The sequence below is a fragment of the Prionailurus bengalensis genome, chromosome A1 (genome assembly GCF_016509475.1).
Source record: "Prionailurus bengalensis isolate Pbe53 chromosome A1, Fcat_Pben_1.1_paternal_pri, whole genome shotgun sequence".
Taxonomy (NCBI): Eukaryota; Metazoa; Chordata; class Mammalia; order Carnivora; family Felidae; genus Prionailurus; species Prionailurus bengalensis.
In genome coordinates, this window is record NC_057343.1 from 133,660,190 (window position 1) to 133,684,051 (window position 23,862).

The following is a 23,862-nucleotide window of genomic DNA, read 5'->3' on the forward strand; positions in this document are numbered from 1 at the left end:
CCCGGGCCTGGGCCTGAGAGGGCCTGACGCCGCGCCTCGTACGCTAACCCCCCTCGCCGCTGCCGCCGCCGCCGCCGCCGGCCCCTCCCCGCAAGGCCCCGGGCCCACCGCCCCCCGCCGCCCCCCGCCGCCCCCCGCCGCAGCCGCCGCCGACGTCTGCCCGCGCCGCCCCCGCGCGCGGTGACTGGCTCGCGCCGGCCTCCAGCCCGGCAGTTGGCGGTTGAGGCGAAGCCGGCGGGAGGCCGCCCCGCCCCCGCCAAGAAGCAGTCGCGCGCAGTCTCTTCCCCCTCACCGCTGGGGCGGTGGCGCTGTTGCCGCCGCGGCCTGTGAGGCAGTAACTCCCCTCCGCCCCAGCTCCCTTCCTCCTCCTTTCTCTCCTCTCTCTCCCTCCCCTCCCACCCCTCCCCTCCCCTCGCAGTCTCTCGCTCGAGTGAATGTGGCGCGGCGGCGCGGGACGCAGCCTCGGCCCCTGCCGCGGCCCCGCGAGCTCGTGAGGAGACCCAGCCGCCGCCTGCCCCCACCTCCTGCGCTTCCCCGGGGAGCCACCGTCGCCGGGGAAGAAGAACGAGGAGGGGAGCGAAGGGACGGCGGCGGGAAAACGGGAGAGGGAGGAGAAGAGGGTTCGAGGGCAAGTAGGAAAGGCGGGGAGGGACGGACGGAAGAACGGACGGCCCGACAGACTGCCCGGGGAGGGGGCCGCCTTCGAGCTTGCCCGGCCCCTCGGCTCCGGCCCCGGGCGGCCGCGGCGGCGACGGCGGCGGCGCGGGCGAAGGGCGCGGCAGGCTCTATCGAGACAATAACCCCGCCGCCCGGCTCTGGGGGCGGCGGCGAGGAGGAGCTGGCGGCCTAGCGCGGCCGAGGCTCGCCCAGCGCCCCGGCGGCATCTTGGTCCCTGCCGGCCGGGTTCCGCCGCCGTCGGGTGTGCGGGGCGCGCCGGGCTCCCGGAGCCCGAGGCTCTCGGCTGAGGCCCCGTGCCCTCCCCCTCCCCGGCGCGCGCGGAGCTGGTTTTCCGGGTTCCCCTGGACCGAGCTGGATTCTGCTTCTGCGCCAAGGCAGGAAGTGAGTTTCGCACGGTAATTCCGGGCGGTGTCACGAGTGAAAAGTTTTTTTTCGGCGGAGATCCTAGTTAGGGCTGGGAAACTCCTGCATAACTCGAGACCAGGAAACCGGCGCGTTTCCCAACCCCCTCCAAAGCCACCTACTCGTCCTACTGCGGGAGGCCACTCCACATCCGCTCTCACCGGAGAGAGAAATTCGGCTGGATCCAAAGTGACTAATGAAGGGAAGGAAATCATGTCAGGCGAAGCCTTGAAAAAGCTGCCCTGAGACACTGCCCGACCGAAAGGTAATTTTCACGAAAAGCGTGTAAGAGTTAAAAAGCTCTTGGGCCGGGAAAGAGAGGATACTTTAGTGTTTCTCACTTCTTCCCAAGTTGCCCTAGATTGATCTTTTGTAGTGTCGGACTGGATAGTCTTTCAGGTGCTAAAGAGTAGAACTGATTTTTCCTCCTTTCTACCATCTGGACTCTGGTTACTTTAGAAGAGATCGTAAGAATGTGGTGAGACGAAAAGTTTTGAGCAATCGGAAGAAAGAGTGCCTTTGTTCGGCACTAGGTCCAGAAGTTTTAGTTTCCTAGAACATACGCAATGTATAGTTTTTATTTATTAAGTTGCTGAACCTGGCAACTTGTGTTTTGGAAAAAAGTTAGGTCTCTGCAGCGACGGATTTACTGTTGATGAGATGGCTGCCACATTTGTTTATCCTGTTACCGATTATCTGACTTTTGCGTTAATTGTATATATAGTTGTTGTTTTAGTTTCAGCCCTTAGAGATGTATTTGGTTGGGTTTTATAAACAAATGAACTTTGCTATTCTTTGTGTTTTTTTAGGTGGATAATGTATTTCTTCAGTAACTGGTTCCTTTCAGACACTTACAGTCATATAATACTTGTTTGGTTAATTAATCGAAAGCAAGCGTCTGCTTAATTTTTCTTACAACTGACCTAAGTAGGAGTAGGGGAGAGTAGTTAAGTATTATGGATAGAGTTATAATTAAATAACAAAGTAGTTTGATCTGTTAGGGTTTCTCTGCAGTTAAGACCAGAATGTATAGAAAGGGAAGTAAAATGCTTAAAACGATTTTCATGGGAGTCATATTGATTGTAATAAACATCTGTCCTTTTTGAATAGTACAGTGTTTACATTTTGGTATTGGCCCAAATGTTTTGGCCGGTTCTGCCTAATAAGTGATAGGTACCTACTCTGGGGGCAGGAATTAGTGAAGCATGGGAGACATTCCGCCAGTCAGTTACAAACACTTCTAAACCAATCGGTAGTCTTTATAGATAAAACGGAGTTTCTTCGCAACAAACACCATTGGCTTCTTTATTGGTGTTTTGTTAGGCTTATATATATTTTTTTTCTCAGTACTTTTGTGGTAAAGGAGGTGTAATACTGTGCTTTTGAATAAATATTGAATACGTCTGGCATCCTGTTGGTAATTATATTTCAGCTATAAATTAATATCTAGTTTGCTCATGCTACCCCATGAAAAATAGTTGGCATTCTTTAGTTCAGAGAAAAGATAGCTTTGGAGAGCAGGATCAAATAATTTCACAACTTGTTATTATGTTAAGTACATTTCAAAATGGGCGTCTTTTGACTATCTGTTAATATATATTGTGATTTTGTTCCCCCAGAGTGTAGTCTCTGGAGATCCTTTATAAAAATTTATTGTTTGTTTTATTTATTTGTATTGGTAAGATTGTGAACCATCAGGTCATTCCTGTTAGGTCCAAGTAGCTTTATCAAGGAATTTAAAGTGTATAACTGATCTGCTTTATAATTTTGGAATGTAATGTTAGGCAAGGAGAGAGGTTATTCTTGGGCATCTGAAAGAGCAGAAGAAAATAGATGGCATTGAACTTCATTTTCCTTATATGGCTTATACTTGGCCTCAGAGCAACAGAGCCTTAATAGAGCAAGTCTTTTATAGAGAATTATCACTTTGTGAAGATGTTTCTCTGCATTAGTAAATTTTACAAGTGAAAAGTATAGTAGCACTTGAAAATGACTGCTTAAAACCCTGTTTTTAGATTAAGTTCTTGATTTTTTTTTTTGAGGGATCAGAAGTAAGTTTAGATACAGACAGCACACTTTAAAAATGTGAAATGTTCACCTTTATAGAACCTTTGATTCCTTTTGTCCCATAAAGGCAAAATTTACTTTGTGGTTTACTGAGAATTTTGTTAGTTTAGTCCTGAATTAACTTAATGAATTTTAAGCTTTATGCTATTGTCAAAGTGTACATATTTTCAAATCCTTGTTTAAATTGTGATCATGGTGTGAAAAGAGGTTAAAGAAAGATGATAATCAGTTAAAATATTTTCAAGTGACCTTTCATTTCGAGTATTCTTCTTAGCATTCTATGGGTTTTCTTAGATTAAATTGGCAAATCTAGAGTACTTCCAAAGGTTTTGTTTACATTGCCCAAGATACATATTTCATGGCACTCTTTATAGAAGGTACTTAGGAGTTTTCAATAGTGATAAACTTAATCCTTCAACTAATTAATTCACATAGTATGAAGTCCATCTGCTATTTGAGGTGAAACTATTGCACGCTTGTATGAAAAGCTTACAGTGGTTCAAATATGGAAACCAAATTTTTATTGCATGCTATTTCTTAATGAAGTGATAACTAGTTAGAGAAATTATACATACATCATTAATAAATGTCTAAATTTACTTCTTTTAATTCAATAGTGATATTGAACTCTTTGTAGTAAATGATAACTTAAAGAAACAATAATTTCAGAAAATTAGGTGCATATTTCAGTATTTATTTTAAATGTTTATAGGTAACAATTTAGAGTCTAAGCTGTTTGGGTTTAGAATAGATTATGGCAGTGTTTACAAAGTATTTGGCTTTATGCAGAATTTTAGTGATGTTGCATAGCAAAGTAATTTTCTTTTTTGTGAGTGCTATGTAGCCAGATTCTTTTTAAACATGCTTTGTTGCTTGCATTTTTCATTTTGACTCTTTCCATTGCCCATCTATTTCCCTGTTAGGTGCTTTTCTTCTAAAGAGGTCTTTCTCTTTTCCTTTCCTGACAACATTAATTGTACTTGCGCTTTGCTGTTCAAAATAGATGATTCAGTTTTTGCATGTACAGTTTGCTCTTGCCATAGAAATATGTACATGAATTAGGCTCTATAATACATACTTTTGAATTTTGTAAGGAAATAAGCTCAGCACTTCTGATCCCCTGACTCCACATTTTTTGTTTCTTTCTTGGTGCCTTTCATCACTAACTCTTGACCCCATGCTACACTCATTTTTCAGATTTATCTTTAGCTTTCTGCTCAGTCTTATGTTTCCTAATTGTAAAAAAGCTATTATTAGGCTTTCTTTTCTAATTTCTTTAGCTTCCTATTTTTCTGGTTCAGTTCATTGACTTCCCCTATTTTTTCCATGTTCAGTGGTTTTTTGGTATGTTGTCCTTCTCCGGTTTTCTAAACTTGGAGTCCATGCTCATCACCTAAGAAAACTGTTCACAATATAGTAGAAAAAAATTTATTCGGGGGCACCTGGGTAGATCTAGTTGCTTAAGCATCCTCTTGGTTTCTGCTCAGGTAATGATCTCAGGTTTAGTGAGTTCAGTTTCCACCTCGGGCTCTGTGCTGACTGCGCAGAGCCTGCTTGGGATCCTCTCTCCTTCTCTCTGCCCCTCCCCTGCTTGTGTGCTCTTTCTTTCTCTCAAAATAAATTTAAAAACTTAAAAAAAAAAGAAAAGAGAAAAAATTTATATGCCCCATTTAATTATAAGTATCTCTTTTGCATTCCTATTCAGTTTACATGCCAGTGTTTTAACCTGATGCTCATTAATATATTTTGTTTTTATTTATGTTTACTGAACTCTTTTTTTGTTTGTTTTTTGAATACCCCTGGAATTACCTGTTCAGATAACATCAGGTTAATGACTGTATTAAGATTCTGTACAAACCCCTATACCTTCTTGTTTGATTATGCTTTTGACCTCTTAAAACATACAAGCTTATATCTCTGTGTTTTTCTTCTCTGTTTTGTTCCTTTCCTTTCTGCCCTACCTCTCAAGTTAGATGTCTTTTCTGTCCTAAAATTTTGAAATTGCCTTCCTTTGTTTTTATGAAATAAGCACAGTGGAAATCTATCATCATTTAATTCTTGTCACTTCAAATTTTGTTCCAGGTACCATTGGTTGAGGCTTTATAAAGCTTGCAGGCTTTATAAATTATAGTACGTAAGACAATAGATTATCTAAAAATTAAGTTAGTAAACAATACTATCTGGAGATTATTCATGATTTTACGTATATAGAATGTAGTATGAAAAAGTAGAAAATAAAAAGACAAGTAATCAAAATAGGTGTGGTAATATTTGGGGACATCAATTCTAGGGACATCTTTATTCAGCGCCCATTTTTGGTACGTAGTGAATGGTTTGCTGGCTTTTTGCTGTACTAGAAGGAGTGAGAAAGGCAGCCTGTGAAATATGACCTTTGGTGTTATCCAGAGGAGTATGAAAACGGAGAGAAGACTGAATAACTTAGGAAATAGGGTAGTCTCAGACAACTTGCTTTGGGACAGTGTGCCTTATACATTGCATTTGTCCTTTGGCAAATTCACTCTATTATAGCATAGTATAATTACAAATAATAGTACTAGACCTAAGGCAACTGTTCCAAACTTTTTGTTCTTAGGATCCATTTATACTCTTACCAGTTACTGAGAACTTCACTGAGCTTTGGTTTTTGTGGGTTATATTTATTTTATTTTCCATATTAGAGAATTTTAAATATCAGTTTGTTTAAAAACCATAAACCATTACTTGTTATGATGACATCAATTTAATAAAATAAAACAAAACAAAACCAACTATTTTCCAAAACAAATCTTAAGCAAAAACAGTGACACTGTTCTATATTTTTGTAAGTCTCTTAATGTCTGGTTAAGTAGAAAACAGCTTGATTCTCGTATCTACTTGTATATTCAATCTTGTAATATGTTGTTTTGGTTGAGGTATATGAAGAAAATCCAGCATTATACAGTTATGTGGTTGGAAAAGGAAGGAGTATTTTCATAGCCTTTTTAGATATGGTGGATATTCGTTGATACCACACCAAAATTTCTTAAAGGATAGCTGCAGTGCCCATTCTGACAGTGTATCACTGAATTTTCCATATCTTGTTATCTGAAAATCCTTTGGTTTATCTTGCACTTTGAGTGAATCTTTTACCTGTTTATGATTTTGTGACGTTGTTTGAGAAATACTGGTTCATTGAGTTATATGTGTTCCAAATGTTGATGCATTTTACTAGGTAGTAACAAACAAAAGAAAAAAATTGTTAATATCCCCACTAATTCCATCAAAAAAGTCTAGTGTTGTGAAGCTGTCAAGTTCAGGGTGACAGATAAACATTTTCCACATTTCTAAATTTTCACTTGGAAGTTTGAATATTAATCATTGGTAACAGATACTGTTAGTGTGTTTCCCTTGAAGTTGCAGGCTTAGTTGGTTTATTTTTGAGAAAATGTCTGCCAGATTCCTAAGTCTACAAGCATAGTTTTGTCATTTGTTCTTTTAGGTCAAAATGCTGTTTCGTGAGAAAAAGGCTAATTTAGCTCATAATTTGAAGTAATTACATAAGTGATTTTCCTCAACATTGCCATTCCTTCACATAAAATGTGACAAAGACATCTATTAAATAGTTGAGATTTAATAAAATCATTATTTAAAAAATTTTTTTCTTAACATTTATTTATTTTTGAGAGACAGAGAGAGACAGAGCATGAGCAGGCGAGGGGCAGAGAGAGAGGGAGACACAGAATCCGAAGCAGGCTCCAGGCTCCGAGCTGTCAGCACAGAGCCTGACACGGGTCTCAAACCCACAAACTGCGAGTCCATGACCTGAGCCAAAGTCAGACGCTCAACCGACTGAGCCACCAAGGCGCCCCAATAAAATCATTATTTTTAGTGTTTATTTTTTGAGAGAGAGGGAGACAGAGTGTGAGCGGGGAAGAGGCAGAGAGAGAAAAGGAGACAAAGAATCTGAAGTAGGCTTCAGGCTCTGAACTGTAAGCACAGAGCCCAATGCTGGGCTCCAACTCTTGAACTGTGAGATCATGATCTGAGCTGAAGTCGGGCACTTAACCTGTTGAGTCACCCAGGCTCCCAAAAATTATTTTTCTTAAAGTTTATTTACTTATTTTGAGAGAGAGAGAGAGAGGAGAGGGCCAGAGAGAGAGAGAGAGGGAGAGAATCCTAAGCAGGCTCCACACTGTCAGTACAGAGCTCAAGGTGAGGCTGCAACTCATGTACAGTAAGCTCATGACCTGAGTGGATATAAAGAGTCTGTCGCTTAACTGACTGAGCCACTCAGGTGCTCTGTAAAATTATTTTTTACTACTTTATTAAAGATATTAATTGAAAGTGGCACTTAAAAAAGAATCTGGAAATTGACTATAGAGAACAAACTGATAATACTGGAGGGGAGGTGTGGGTTAAACAGGTGGTGGGTATTAAGGACGGCACTTGGGATGAGCACTGGGTGTTATAAGTAATGAATCACTAAATTCTACACCTAAAACTAATATTAAAAAAATTTTTTTTTAATGTTTATTTATTTTTGAGAGAGAGAGAGAGACAGAGCACAAGCAGGGGAGGAGCAGAGAGAGAGGGAGACAGAATCCGAAACAGGCTCCAGGCTCTGAGCTGTCAGCACAGAGCCTGACGTGGGGCAGGAACTCACAAACCGTGAGATCATGACCTGAGCCGAAGCCGGACGCTCAACCAACTGAGCCACCCAGGTGCCCCCTTAAAACTAATATTTTGGTGTATGTTAACTAGCTGGACTTTAAATAAAAACTTGGAAAAAAAAAAAGAACTCTGGGAGTATGAAGTATTGCTTGTATAGCTTGATGTCAGTGCCTTTTCACTAAGGTGCTAGCAGTTTTACCCACCATATTTTTGCACCATTGCTGTTGATATAATGGGAAAGGGCAAATGATGTTTCAGTATTATTATGAAAGTCGTTTTGATCTTGAAGACACTTTGAAAGTGTCTTAGGACTTCCAAGGTCCGTGGAGCACACTTTGCACTTTGAAAACTTTAGGTGAATGTTGGGATTTATGGAGCTTTCATAACTTCTTTTGATTGTGTGTGTGTGTGTGTGTGTGTGTGTGTGTGTGTGTGTGTCTGTGTGCTGGTATTACATTCTGAAAGAATCCTGAGGCTTGATATTTTAGCTCATCAATTTGGTCTTCAGTTCTTTTCAATTACTTTTTGTAGTGGGGAGAATAGAGATGCTGGGAACTCTTGCTTTTTCATAGGAGTTGATTTTTTCTTTGTAGTTTTGTTTTTGGTTTACTTGTAACCTGTTGAATCTCTGAGATAAAACTTTGTACGTGGTCTCTTTTTTTCCCCCCTCTATTAACAGTATAGGAGATTTGATCTTATTGTGCTTGGTATATCCATCCTGCTTCTGGTTTTTCCTCAAGTGTCAGAGTTTTCATTGTGGTTAAAGGTTTCTATTATGGTCCAGATTGCATGGTATTGGTCATTTCATGGTATTCTCCCAGCCCATGTAAATCCTTGTTATTCTGGCTTTGGTATATTTATTTAGGTAATGGCTTTCTCCTTTAGGCTATGTGGGTAGCTTGTCCTCTTACACGTGTTTCCTGTCCCTCAGGGGGATAATATTCCACTGTTTTCACAATTATCCTGCCCAAGTGTCAGATCTCCCACAGTACAGAGAGCTTGCTGGAGGCCTTAACCATGCAGCTGTTCTTCTATGGTTTTATTACCTGGCTCACTGCCCAGGACACACTTCTCCTGATCCTTCTTGGTAAGGAAACTTACTCTTTTTGGAGATCCCTCTTTATGCTTCTTTTGTGTATGTGGTTCCTCATATGTGTTGTGTTCTGTTGTAATCTCCCCACCCCCATTCATTTTGGATTCTCTACAAATTACATTCTATGTTATTATCTGTAGATATACCCCTCCCTGATACTGCTATAGATTTTTTGTAATTTTTCTTTCATATTTAAAAGTTTGGAATAATGACAAATATACAGAAAAGTTGGAAACATAATACAAAGAACTTTTGTGTTCCTGAACTGTATGACAGTAAGTTGCCTACCCAGTAGTCTCTTACCCCCAAATACTTTAATGTTTATTTTTTTTTTACAAATAGGGACATTATGCTATGTAACAACATTATAACTATCAAAATTAGGAAGTTAACAAAGAATGCATTACTAACAGCTAAATCTCACCAGTGTCCCTCTGTTTTTTAAAGCAGACAGATCCACTTTAGAATCTTGGATTACATTTAGTTGTCACATCTTTTAATTTCTTTTAATCCAAACAGTTTCTGTGTTTACTTTCAAGGATTTGGCACTTTTGAAGATTATAGATCTAGTTATTTTGTAGAGTCTGTGATGTCTTTATGATTAGATCTTTGATCAGATTTTCATTAGATCCTTGATTAAATTTATATTTTTATGATCAGATCTTTGGCAGGGTTATCATGGAAGTGATGCTGTATTCTTCTCATTGCCTTTTATCAGGTAGTAGGTAATTTCAGTTTTCCTGTTATTGATGATAGTCATTGATTATGTGATTACAGTTGTAATTACCAGATACCTCCTATGTCAAGGTATCCTTTCCTCATTTGTAATTAATAAATATTTGGGGGGTAGATAGTTTGGAACTATGTAAACATTTTGTTTCTTATTTTTAACTTATTTATATCTACATGGATCATGGTTAGCTATTCCATTCTCTGGGTTATAATCCATTATCATTTATTTTGATACTCAAATTGTTCTTGATTTGTCTAGTGAGAACCCCTTCCAGCTGGTTTATTTTACTTTTTTCCTTTTTGTTAAACTTGCCTTCTTGAGTACTTCTTTGTATTTAGCATAATATGGTGTTCCAGAGTTACTGTTCAACTAGTGTCAGTTATTTTTAGGGGGAAATGGTACTTAGAAGCCAAGATCTTAGCAGTTGTTGTCTTCATTGCTCTTGGGGTGTTGCTGCCCTCAGGCCTTCTTTGTATATAAAGCTAGGGGATATTGTTTTCTTTTTTAAAGCTTATTTATTTATTTTGAGAGAGAGAGAGAGAGAGAGAGAGAGAGAAAGAAAGAATTCCAAGCGGGCTCTGCACTGTCAATGTGGAGCCTGATGCAGGCCTCGAACCCATGAACCGTGATATCATGACCTGAGTTGAAACCAAGAGTCGGATGCCCAGCCAACTGAGTCACGCAGGCGCTCCAGCTAAGGGATATTTTTATATGTACACACATACACATTCACATTTAGCATATATTTCTTTTTTTTTTTTTAAGTTTTATTTATTCATTTTGATAGAGAGGGTGCGAGTGAGGAAGGAGCAGAGAGAGGGAGAGGGAGAGAATCCCAAGCAGGCTCCGCACTCAGTACTGAGCCTGATATGGGGCTCAAATTGATAAATGGTGAGATCATGACCTGAGGTGAAATCAAGATTTGCCTGCTTAACTGACTGAGCCACCCAGGTACTCCACGAGTATATTTCAATAAATGTAAAATGATTTCTTAATAATACATCCAATTTTAATTCAACGCAACAGGGTTCATTTCTTATGTTTTCCCTTTCCATAGTTGAATTTATCTTTGACACTGAGAACTAGTTTTGTTTCTATACTTTTTTTCAAATTTTTTTTTTTTCAACGTTTATTTATTTTTGGGACAGAGAGAGACAGAGCGTGAACGGGGGAGGGGCAGAGAGAGGGACACACAGAATCGGAAACAGGCTCCAGGCTCTGAGCCATCAGCCCAGAGCCCAACGCGGGGCTCGAACTCACGGACCACGAGATCGTGACCTGGCTGAAGTCGGACGCTTAACCGACTGCGCCACCCAGGCGCCCCTCTATACTTTTTTTGATGAGGGAGATGAAGTAAACATTTATTCACACAGACATTTCAGATAGAAGCTCTGTGGTCAAATTAATTTTCAGAGTATTTCTAAAGGGATAAAATTCTAAAGTGTAATATTTGTTACAATACATTTAGATGAAATATTTCATTCCTTAGTAATCCCAAGTTACTATGTGAAAAGTGGCTGGAAAGAGTCAGTCCTTTTAGTGTTTACCCTGGTATGTCCTTGTGGAGGTAATGTTGGAGCTCAATTTTAGTAGATTGCAGTGATTTTGATGTAATTGTGTTTTCCACATTGAGGTTATATTGTTTGCATGATTCCAAAGGTTGATGCATGGATCTATCTTGTTAATGATGTCCTTGGAATTTCGAACCTTAGACTAAGTCTAGAGTCTGGAGGGATAGGTAGGGATCAGATTGTTTTGTTTGTATTAGGACCAATGCAAGAAACCTGTAATTTCCTTGCCAAGGCTATCACTTAGCCTAGAGTAAGTTGGTTTGACTTCCCCATCCCTGGAGATTTTGAAGTGATTTAAGAAGTATACTAGGGTATCTTTTTGTGACTGCAATTAAGATTTACTCTTAGTCTTCTAGGAAAAGATAAGGATCCTGGCAGCAGCACATAAATTCTTTGGATGTCCTGTTAATCTCTGGGGACTTCAAAGATTTTTGTTAATTATCCTGGGAGTAACTGCAGAATAACAGAGGCTGTGTATAGTAGAAGCACTTTGATTTGTCAGAGATACTTGATATCAACATAGTGTCTTGTCTGCTCTTTTGAAAACCATCCCCAAGCCAGAAACCCTGGGAATTTTCTTCTTGACGTTAGTTACTGAAATCAGTACTACTTCTATCAGTTCTTTCCTTTAAGTATCTATAGAGTGAGATATTTTAAGGTAGGCTAGGAAGGCTGGTAAGGTACAAAGCAGTGAGAGGCTTTTGGTAGGCAAAGGGCTAAAAATTATGGTAAATTTTTTTCTGATAATAAAAATTCAAATACAGAACCATATAGCAAACCATAATCCCATCTCCTAGAGATACTCATATCAGTGTGTTATATGTTCTTCTGAACACTTCTGTATGTATTCTACTGAGGCAGTGAGCATATATATATATATATATATATATACACATATATGTATCTTTAAATATAAATGGGAGAATGTATTTCATTTATGTGGAGATATAGTAGGCATATATATGTGTTAATTAGCATTAGGATTATTTCTGTGTGGTTATACATGACAGTACTGTACAGAGTATGTGTTCTCTGCGCATAAATGCTTGTACTTTTAAAAAAATTTTTTTTGGTAATGTTTATTTATTTTTGAGACTTTGCTTTTTTTGAGACTTTTGCTTTATTTATTTTGAGACTATGCTTTGAGATAGAGCATGAATGGAGGAGGGTCAGAGAGAGAGGGAGACACAGAATCAGAAGCAGGCTCCAGGCTCTGAGCTGTCAGCCAAGAGCCCGACGCGGGGCTCGAACTCACGGACTGTGAGATCATGACCGGAGCCGAAGTCGGACGCTTAACCGACTGAGCCACCCAGGCGCCCCTAAATGTTTGTACTTTTATATGATTTTTTTTTCTGTTGGATAAATACCCAAATTGCATTTGCTATGTGTGTACTTCAAATTGATTGATAGAAGCAAATTCCTTCTGAAGATTTTGTACCAATTTATATTTCCACCAATAGTATGTAAGAGTACCTTTCTATTTTTTTTATATTAAGTATAATTTATTGTCAGATTCGTTTCCATACAACACCCAGTGCTCATCCCAACAGGTACCCTCCTCAGTGCCCATCACCCACTTTCCCCTCTCTCCCACCCCCCATCAACCCTCAGTTTGTTCTCTCTATTTAAGTCTCTTATGGTTTGCCTCCCTCTCTGTAACTCCCCCCCGCCCCCCATGTTTTTCTGTTAAGTTTCTCAGGATCCACATATGAGTGAAAACATATGGTAACTGTCTTTCTCTGCCTGACTTGTTTCACTTAGCATAATACCCTCCAGTTCCATTCACGTTGCTGCAAATGGCATGATTTCATTCTTTCTCATTGCCAAATAGTATTCCATTGTATATATAAACCACAATTTCTTTATCCATTCATCAGTTGATGGACATTTAGGCTCTTTCCATAATTTGCCTATTGTTGAGACTGCTGCTATAAACATTGGGGTACAAGTGCCCCTATGCATCAGTACTCCTGTATCCCTTGGGTAAATTCTTAGCAGTGCTGTTGCTGGGTCATAGGATAGATCTATTTTTTTTTTTTTTAATTTTTTTTTTTCAACGTTTATTTATTTTTGGGACAGAGAGAGACAGAGCATGAACGGGGGAGGGGCAGAGAGAGAGGGAGACACAGAATCAGAAACAGGCTCCAGGCTCCGAGCCATCAGCCCAGAGCCCGACGCGGAGCTCGAACTCCCGGACCGCGAGATCGTGACCTGGCTGAAGTCGGACGCTTAACCGACTGCGCCACCCAGGCGCCCCAGGATAGATATATTTTTAAATTTTTTGAGGAACCTCCACACTTCTCCAGAGCAGCTGCACCAGTTTTCATTCCCACCAACAGTGCAAGAGGGTTCCCGTTTCTCCACATCCTCTCCAGCATCTATAGTCTCCTGATTTGTTCATTTTAGCCTAAGAATACCTTTCTAAGTCCATTCTTGAACAAATTGGATATTAGCTATCTTAAAATACTTGTGCAAATCTGAAACCGGTAATAAGAACACAGGCTTTGGAGTCAGATTGCCTAATTTTAAATGTACTACTTACTAATTGTGATGTTGGCAAGTTCAGTATAAGAATTCTTTTCGGAATATTACATTTTTGTGTGCCTTTTCTGTTTCACGTGGATTTAGTTGGTTTGTTGCTTATATGCTTTAGTTATGGTGTTTGCCATATAGAAGTTTAAATTTCAGTGTAATCAAATTAGTCAATATTTATTTTGGGGTTTAATGATATTTTTGGAAAGGATGTGTGCCAAGATTATAAATATAATAACCTAAGTTTTGGCTTAAGGAGTGAAATAATCATTTGGATTTATTCTTAACCATGTTGTTATCTAGTTATATCACCATTTGTTGGGTAAATCATCTTTTTAACTAAAGTTCTATCTTTATCAATAGTAAATTTCAGCATATACTTATGTCAAGATTTTCTTTTTGTTGTCTTTTCTGTTATAATACACTGCTGTCTTGATTTTTTTTCTTCATTTTAGTATGTTGATATCTGAAGGTGTTGTTTTATCACTGTACTTTAAAATGAATTTTCCAGGTGCACTTGAATCTTTTTTACTAATTTCTAAATACTTGTTGGTGTGTTGATTGAAAGTACTTTAAATTCATAGATTAATTTAGGAAGTACAGTAACTTGTTTTGCGAGCATAATTCGTTCTGGAAACATGGCTGTAATCCAGAGCACTTGTATGTCAAAGCAAATGTCAAAAATCATTGGCTCAGTTGTGATCAAGTGACATTACTCATATTACAAGACATCACTCATTTATCAAGTTAAAATTTGATTTTACCTTGCTCGTCTTTGGTACGCCTTGCGGAACACTCACAGAGCAAGTTACTCACAATCCGACGTTTTCCTGGAATTGATACCTCAAAAGTAGCATATCTCTTTATAGGAACGTGTAAATTTTCCATTTATTTAATAGTTTATGCTCTTCACTGGCGATTATGATTTTCTTTCTTGTTCCATCCATGTTTTTTTTTTATTAGTAATATGTATTTCTTGTAATTATTAAAGAAGGTGTATATTTTTGCTGTGTTTATTTTCACAAACTTAAGGAAGAGTGAGAGCTGTTGCTGTTATGAATGGAGCTGTTTTATAAATTGTATTCTTATCTGGATATTTAAGTGAAGGAGATTGATTTTTTTTTTCATATGTTATTACCTACTGTATTATCCTGAAGACTTTAAAAGAAATTGCTAATAGATTTTTAGTTGATGTCCTTGGATCTTCCAGGTATATAATTATAGGTGTAATGGTAATAGTACTTTTTATTTTTAATGTAATTATAAATATATTACTTAAATTGTATATTCTCATATTTTTGTTATTTAATGTGTATACTAACAAGTAATTAATAACCATCTATTTAACTACAAAATTCCTTTTTAAAAAAAGTTTTTATTTAAATTCTAGTTAACATACAGTGTAGTATTAGTTTCAGGTGTACAATGGGTGATTCAACACTTCTATACATCACCCTGGGGTCATCACAGAAGTGCACTTCTTAATCCCTGTCACCTCTTTCACCCATCTCCCCACCCACCTTCCTTCTGGTGACTATTAGTTTGTTCTCTGTTAACTACACAATTCTTCCCTCAGTTTCCTTCCATTGTTTGAGACCATCCTCCAACATTAGGGTAACATTTAATCTTCAGTAATCGGATAGGGAATTTTTATTGCTGAATGGGAGCTTGTATTTAATCATACTGTATTTGTTTTCTTAACATTGTTTGGCTGTGGGATTGGGAGGGAGAAAAACATAATCTGCTAAACTGAGTGTGATTGGTTAGAGAAATAAAAATCCTTGGGTTGATTTAAGTAGAAGTTGGTGCCTTCTACTACTATTCGGCCCCTTAATTGCCTCTTGAATGTATTTTCATTAATACTAGAATGGCTTCTTGAACCTTCTTTTGTGATTTTTAAGAGGTTTAGAAGTGAATTTTAATTCTTTTCCTTTTTTTTTTTTTTTTTTTTTTTTAGAGAGGAGAGAGAGCATGGAGAGAAGGATAGAGGTGGGGCAGCAAGAGGAAGGGAGGAAGGGGGGATGATATCATAAGCAGGCTTCATGCTCAGTGTGGATCCCACAACCCTGGAATCATGACCTGAGCAGAAATCAAGAGTCAGACACTCAACCAACTGAGCCATCCAGGTGTCCCCAATCTTCTTGTTTCTTAACTGCTTTTTGATTTGTCTCTGAAAAAAATAATACCAAACATTTTCCTTGAACTCTTAGTACTTAGTTTGATGCTCAGTAGTAATTATGTATATCATTAAATGACAGTTATTTTGGTCTTTTGATTATAATAGTAAATTCTCTACTTAGAGTAGTTTATACACACTAAATGTTGTTGTCACTTTACATGTTTCACTGGCCTGCACCTTATCCTTCCTTGTAATATAATTAATAGATAATTTGGTGTGAATGAAAGATATATTCCCCAGAATGCTGATATTTTTCTTATATTCAATGGCTTTTGTCACTGAAAGTGACAAATTTAGAAAACAGTGTAGTTTCCATAACTATCCTACTTTTTTTTTTTAATGTTTGTTTATTTTTGAGAGAGGGAGAGAGACAAGATTGTGGGCCAGGGAGGGGCAGAGAGAGAGGGGACACAGAATCGGAAGCAGGCTCCAGGCTCTGAGCTGTCATCACAGAGCCAGATGTGGGTCTTGAACCCAAGACCTGTGAGGTTATGACCTGAGCCAAAGTAATACACTCAACCACTCAACCGAGTGAGCCACCCAAGTGCCCCTACGTTTGTTTTTTGTTTTTGTTTTTTTTAACTTAACAGAAGAGGAAACTATTGACCCAGATGGGGAAGTGAAATCCTAGAGGTCATTTAGTTTGTTAGTGATATAAATGAGGTTAGAAAAATAAGTCCAGTTTTCCTGATTATATTGGTTTTTCCTTTTCACAGATACTTTCTTAGGTATTTTCTGAAGTATACATTTTCTGTAGAATAGCACTTTGTTTTGTGCCACATGTTTGTTTTTTGCCTTTTAATTTTCGTTCTTCCCCAGCTTTATTGAATTACTGACATAAAACCTTGTGTAAGTGTATGGTATACAGTGTGTTGATCTAATAAATGTATATTGCAGTATGATTGCCTCCCCTGTTAGCTAACACCTTCATCACATCTAAGTATATAATTACTTTTTCTCTTAGCAACTTTCAATTTTATAACATGGTGTTGTTAACTATAATCAGTCACAATGCTGTGCATTAGATCCCCAGAACTATAGTTTTTTTGTTTTTGTTTTTGTTTTTTCCTCAGAACTATACTTCTAGGGGTACCTGGGTAGCTTAGTCAGTTAAGTGTCTGACTCTTGATCTCATCTCAGGTCATGATGTCAGGGTCATGAGTTTAAAGACCCATGTTGGGTTCTGCACTGGGCATGGAGCCTACTTAAAAAAAAAAAAAAAAAGAACCATACTTGTAACTGGAAGCTAGAATAGCAATAGTTTCCAAATATTTTTAATAGATATCATAGAAAACCAAGCTATGAATTCACATAAATGATGAAACCTTGAACTAATACACCCTTTTTTCCCCATCTTTGGCAGATGCCAGTTTGTTATAGATGATTATTTTTAAATTTAGAAATAACTGGAATACAACTCAGTTTACAAAAAATAAGTAAACATCTATATTTGAGCCAAGGAGATCCATGGAAAGGTTTATGATAATCCAGTATGTAACTGAAGGAAAGGTGCAAAATAGTAAATAAAAATCACATGCATTTCTACCTCTGTGGGATAATCACTATTAATATTTTGTTGTGTTTATTTCTAGTCTTTTCTTGAGCTTGTGTATTTGTGCATGAGATGATATGCTTTTTGTTTAAAAGAAACAAAAACTGTTCTAACTTTGTGCTCTTTCTATTACAAGCAATTTTGTTTTATGTTTGATGAAATTTTATATATTTGACATTCCCATCCATTTTTTTCATAGCATGGTATTTAACACACAATGAATATATTCTTGGTATCTATTAATTTATATGTAGTTATCATACTGAGAATGGTATTTACTTTAAAAAGACAAGACAAATGCTAGTTTACTTTTTCTCCACTTTTTAAACTACTATTTTCTGCCATGCATCGGATACATAGTATTATTGGGCACTTTCTTCAGAGTAGTGTTTAATTCTTTGAACTATGTATGAAGTAAAGAGGTTTCACTGTACCCATTTACAGAGCACAGTTTCTTCCTGTACTACAGTGTCTCACCTATCAAGTCTACTTCCCATGTCAGAGCAGGGACTTGAGACAGATATTTGGAGGACCATATGGCATCTAAAACAACATTTAAGCACCTGACTTGTGCTAAGAACTGTCCTAGGCTCAAGGGAGAAGACAAGGAACAAATAAATATATTGTCTTCCTTAATTATATTCCTAGTCTGTAAATAGCCCTACCTTTATTTTGATAAATAAAGAAACTGAGGTACATAGGGATTCTTTGGCCAGGATCCATTGTTCTTTTCAGTGTCTTTACTTAAGCATTTAGTTTGTTATGTAACTTTCTAGCATTTTTTGTTTGATCGGTGATTGTTTTATTTTAAGTAATCTTTTTACCCAATGTGGGGCTCGATCTCAACCCCAAAATCAGAAGACGCATACTTTACTGACTGAGCCAGCCAGACGCCCCAATTGGAGATCTTTTCAGCTAACAAATACAAGGTCAGTCTTTTTAATGGTTTTTCCTTTTTTTTTTTTTTTTTTTTTTTAATTTATTTTTGAGAGAGAAAGAGAAAGACAGACAGTATGATCAGGGGAGGGACAGAGAGAGAGGGAGACACAGAATCTGAAGCAGGTTCCAAGCTCCAAACTGTCAGCACAGAGCCCTATGTGGGGTTCAAACCCACGAACCATGAGATCATGACCCTAGCCGAAATTGGACGCTTAACCAACTGAGCCACTCAGGCACCCCCTTGTGTGTTCAATTTGACTGTTATGTTTAATAGTCCTTCTTAAATATAAGATTTGAGGTAACTTTTAATACGATGTGAATGTTATAATTTTTAGAAAATCATGGAAACCATGGAAAGAAATAAGGAAATTAATAGTTTTAAAGTAATATAGTATGATTAGTCTGATAGACCAGATGTGGCTGTGCTCCCTGGGAGCCAAAGTTCTCATTACCCTAAATAAAAAAATGTATCACAAGTTCTCCAGAGGAGACAAAAGATTTTCCTGGCAATTCTAAATGATTTCTGAAATCTGAATTCCCTTATGTAAGAGCTGTTGAGTAACAAATGGGCAATATTGTTGGTGACAGTTAAGTAGCTCATATTCTATGGCTCTCAGGCTCTTTTTCATAATGATTTATTTTTTTTTTTTTAATTTTTAAAAGTTTATTTATTATTATTTTTTTTTTAATTTTTTTTTCAACGTTTATTTATTTTTGGGACAGAGAGAGACAGAGCATGAACGGGGGAGGGGCAGAGAGAGGGAGACACAGCATCGGAAACAGGCTTCAGGCTCTGAGCCATCAGCCCAGAACCTGACGCGGGGCTCGAACCCACGGACTGCGAGATCGTGACCTGGCTGAAGTCGGAGGCTTAACCGACTGCGCCACCCAGGCACCCCTAAAAGTTTATTTTTGAGAGTGCACGAGAACCTGCTCATGCACAAGGAAGAGAGGGGCACAGAAGTTCTGAAGAGGGCTCTGCACTGACAGCAGTGGCCCTGACATGGGGCTCGAACTCATGAACCACGAGATTATGACCTGAGCCAAAGTCAGATGCTCAAATCAACTGAGTTACCCAGTCACCCCTGATATAGTTCATTAATTTTTTTAAATAATTTTTTTTTTAATTTTTTTTTCAACGTTTATTTATTTTTTTGGAGACAGAGAGACAGAGCATGAACGGGGGAGGGGCAGAGAGAGAGGGAGACACAGAATCGGAAACAGGCTCCAGGCTCTGAGCCATCAGCCCAGAGCCTGACGCGGGGCTCGAACTTCCGGACCGCGAGATCGTGACCTGGCTGAAGTCGGACGCTTAACCGACTGCGCCACCCAGGCGCCCCTTAAATAATTTTTTTTAATAAAGAGAAGGGTATAACATAAAAAGCTCAGTGAAGATGGCTTGTATATAAGGATAGGATGATGTAATTCAAAATAATAATTTTTTTTTCTACTTTAACTTAATCTAAGGGTAAAATAAACATGGATACCCCTCCACTTATCATTGTTCTAATTTGGACTTTTGCTAGCTGGATAGCAGATTATTTCAGGATTTTGTTTTCTAATGAAGGAATAGCGTATCAATTCAATTTCACTTATTGGTGCACTGGAAATCAGTTGAGGAAATGGTATGTTTATTTTCATATTATGAAAGTTGAGAAGTATTTATGTCTGAAAGAAGGCTATTCCTTCTCTACAAAGTGTTCTTGGCCATTATAAAGGAGGCACGTTTAAATCTGCTCCTGGCACGTAATGTAGATGCTTTACTGAGACCACTAAAACACCAAAGAATATGATACAGATGATTTTAGCTTAAGAGGTTTTCAGTTTTTCCATTAGTATAACCATTCACATGTTTGCTATTAAAAAATGCTCATAGTCCCAGGAAATGTCAGATTTTGAGCTGCATGGTGTGCCAATTTGCTTGACTGAGATGGCTTTGAAAAGAAAAACTTGGGGCTCCTGGGTGGCTCAGTCGGTTAGGCGTCCGACTTCAGCTCAGGTCATGACCTCACAGTTTGTGGGTTTGAGCCCCGCTTTGGGCTCTGTGCTGACAGCTGTGTGTCTCCCTCTCTCTCTGCCCCTCCCCCACTTGCACTCTGTCTCTCTCTCAAAAACAAATAAAACATTGAAAAAATGTAAAAAATGAATAAGTAGAAAGAAAAAAAAGAGAGAGAGAGAAAGAAAGAAAAAAAGAAAAAGAGAAAAACTCTTAGAGGCGCCTGGGTGGCTCAGTTGGTTAAGCGTCCGACTGTGGTTTAGGTCTTGATCTCGTGGTTCATGAATTCAGGGCACCACGTCAGGCTCTGTGCTGACAGTTCAGGGGCTCCATCTCAGGACCGCAAGATCATGACCTGAGCCAGTTATCAAGAATTGGATGCTTAACCAACTGAGCAACCCAGGTATGCCATAGAGTGAGGTATTTAACACTGAATGATTGCATGTTGTAATATGAATGTCACTGACAGAAATTGTAATTTTTCCAGTTTAAGTATAGCCATTCCTTTTTCCATAAGAAGTATCAGGACTAGCTGTCCTTTTTTAAAATACACTTGATTTTCCAGACGAATTTTAGGTTCACAGCAAAATGGAGCATAAGGGTACAGAGATTTTCCCATATACCCCTTGTCCCCATACATGCATAGTGTCTCCCATTACCAGCATTTGCCACCAGAGTAGTTACATTAATTACAGTTGATGAACCTACAGTGACATACAATTATCACCCAAAGTTGATGGTTTATTTTAGGGTTCATTCTAGGTGTCTTACATTCTGTGAATTTGAACAAACGTATGATGACATGCCCATCATTAGAGTATCAGACTGGACAGTTCCATTGCCCTAAAAATCCTCTCTATTTCTGTCTCATCATCCGCCTCCCACCTTCAACCCCTGGAAAGCTCTGATGCATAGTTCTGCTTTTTTCAGTATATCATATAGTTGTACTTTTGTATATATGTATATATAGACTTTTCAGAATGACTTCTTTTACTTTGCAATATGCATTTACAATTCTTCCATGTCTTTTCATGGCTTGATAGCTCATTTCTTCTTAACTCAGAATAATCCGTTTACTGAATGCACCAGTTTATTTATCCATTCACCTATTGAAGCAGGTCTTCGTCGCTTCCAAGTAATGACCGTTAGGAATAATGCTGCTATAGATGTCTGTGTGCAGGTTTTTCTGTGGTCCTGTTTTCACCTCCTTTGGGCAAATACCAAGGAACACAACTGCTGGATCATGTGTAAGAGTATGTTTAGTTTTGTAAAAAAACCTCCAAACTGTCTGCCAAAGTGTCTGTACAGTTTTGCGTTCCCACCAGCACCGAATGAGTTTCACATCCTTGGTAGCTTTTGGTGTTGTCAGCCTTCCGGATTTTGGCCACTCTAATAGTTTGCAGTGGTATGTCATTGTTTTAATTTGTGTTACCCTGATAACTTATGACATGGAGCACCTTTTCTTATGCTTATTGGCCATCTGTATTTCTTCTTTAGTGAGGTAAGTATTAAGATCTTTGACCTATTTTTAAATTGGATTGGTTTTCTTATTGTTGAGTTTTCAGAGTTCTTTGTGTATGTTGGGTAACAGTTCTTTATTAGATGTGTCTTTGCAAATATTTTTTTTGCCAGTCTGTGTCTTATCTTCTCATTCTGTGGACATGGTCTTTTGCAGAGTAGAAGTTTATGATTTTCATGAAGTCTTACTTACCAATTATTTCTTTCATGAATCTTGCTTTTTCTTTTTTTATTTATTTTGAGAGAGAGTGTGAGAGTGAGAGAGCAGGGGGAGGTCAGAGAGAGGGAGAGACAAAGGGTTCACACATCAGTGCAAAGCCTGACACTGAGCTTGAACTCATGAACCGTGAGATCATGACCTGAGCCGAGATCCAGAGTTGGATGTTTAACTGAGCCACCCAGGTGCCCCTCATGAATCTTGCTTTTGGTATTACATCTGAAAAATCCTTACCATAAACAGAGTCCTTTAAGTTTTGTGCTGCCTTATCTTCTAGGAATTTTATTGTTTGTGTTTTACATTTAGGCCTATGATTCTTTTTTTAAAAATTTTTTTACATTTATTTATTTTTGATAGGCAGAGAGAGAGCACAAGTGGGAGAGGGGCAGCGAGAGAGGGAGACACAGAATCCAAAGCAGGCTCCAGGCTGTCAGCACAGAGCCCGACGCAGGGCTCAAACTCACAAACTGCAAGATTGTGACCAGAGCCGAAGTTGGATGCTTCACCGACTGAGCCACCCAGGCGCCCCTAGGCCTATGATTCTTTTTTTTTTTTTTTTTTAATGTTTTTATTTATTTTTGAGACACAGATAGACAGAGCATGAGTGGAGGAGGGGTAGAGAGAGGGGGAGTAGAGAATTTGAAGCAGGGTCTAGGCTCCATGCTGTCAGCACAGAGCCTGACATGGGGCTTGTACTCACAAATCATGAGATCATGACCTGAGCCGAAATTGGACACTTAACCAACTGAGCCACCCAGGCACCCCTAGGCCTATGATTCATTTTGAGATAATTTTTGTGACAAATGATACAAGGTCTATGTCTAGATTCATTTTTTTGCTTTTGGTTTCCAGTTGTTCTGGCACCGTTTGTTGGAAAGACTGTGTTTGCTCCGTTCACTTGTTTTTAGGGCTGTATTTTTAAAATTGCACAAAGATATTTTATGCATTTGTGTTTGCTTTTTCTCAGAGAAAGAGTCATTATGAATTGATAAGTTATTCTAAAGGTGTCAGCGATGTCATTTTTTCCTATCATCTATTTTGACATAAACAGGATATTTGAATTGAAATTTTAGAGTGGTTTCTACCCATAGGACATGGATGATATTTTATTGAAGAAGACTCCCAAGTCCATACGCATATAGGTGTTTTTTCAACAGGAACATTAAAAGTGTAATTTATTATCATATCAGTCCTTGGCATTTGTGGACCTTCATTGTCCTTTCAATGACTGAATCATTGATGTCATGTAATACTCTTATACTTGGAGTCTTTTTTAAGTAATCTCTCCATCCAGCATGGGGCTTGAACTCATGACTCTGATATCAAGAGTCTCATGCTTTACCTACTGAGCCAGCCGGGTGCCCCTATACTTAAGAGTTGTAAAACTTGTCTCTTACTTGCCTCGATTGACCTTTGTTTATATTTAAATATGAAATATCTAATTTGGAGGGGTCTCAGAGTTCATTGTATGTGAATGAACTGGGCATAAAACACTGGCACTTCTTAACTGCTCTAGCAATAATATTTTTTTGCTTCCTTTTCCACAGAGAATTTTAAAGAAATTTATTATTTGGGGAACCTGGGTGCCTCAGTCAGTTAAGCATCCGGCTATTTTTTTTTCTAATTTTTTTAATGTTTATTTCTGAGAGAGAGAGAGAGAGAGAGAGACAGACAGACAGACAGACAGACAGACCTTGAGCAGCAGAGGGGCAGAGAGAGAGGGAGACACAGAATC

The 23,862-nt window shown here is 38.6% G+C and overlaps 1 protein-coding gene across 8 annotated transcripts in view; it reads left to right on the forward strand.

Annotated features, from left to right (window-relative positions):
- Positions 1-963: 963 nt before the first annotated feature.
- Positions 964-23,862, forward strand: part of ERBIN (erbb2 interacting protein) — a 134,056-nt gene continuing 111,157 nt past the window's right edge. For 3 of the 8 annotated variants that reach the window (XM_043591390.1, XM_043591445.1, XM_043591455.1), the window contains exon 1: positions 967-1,345. The gene's annotated coding sequence lies outside the window, so the exon portion shown is untranslated. Of the gene's footprint in view, positions 1,346-23,862 lie in introns of all 8 variants that reach the window. The other 5 variants (XM_043591427.1, XM_043591436.1, XM_043591399.1 and 2 more) reach the window with 4 other exon arrangements.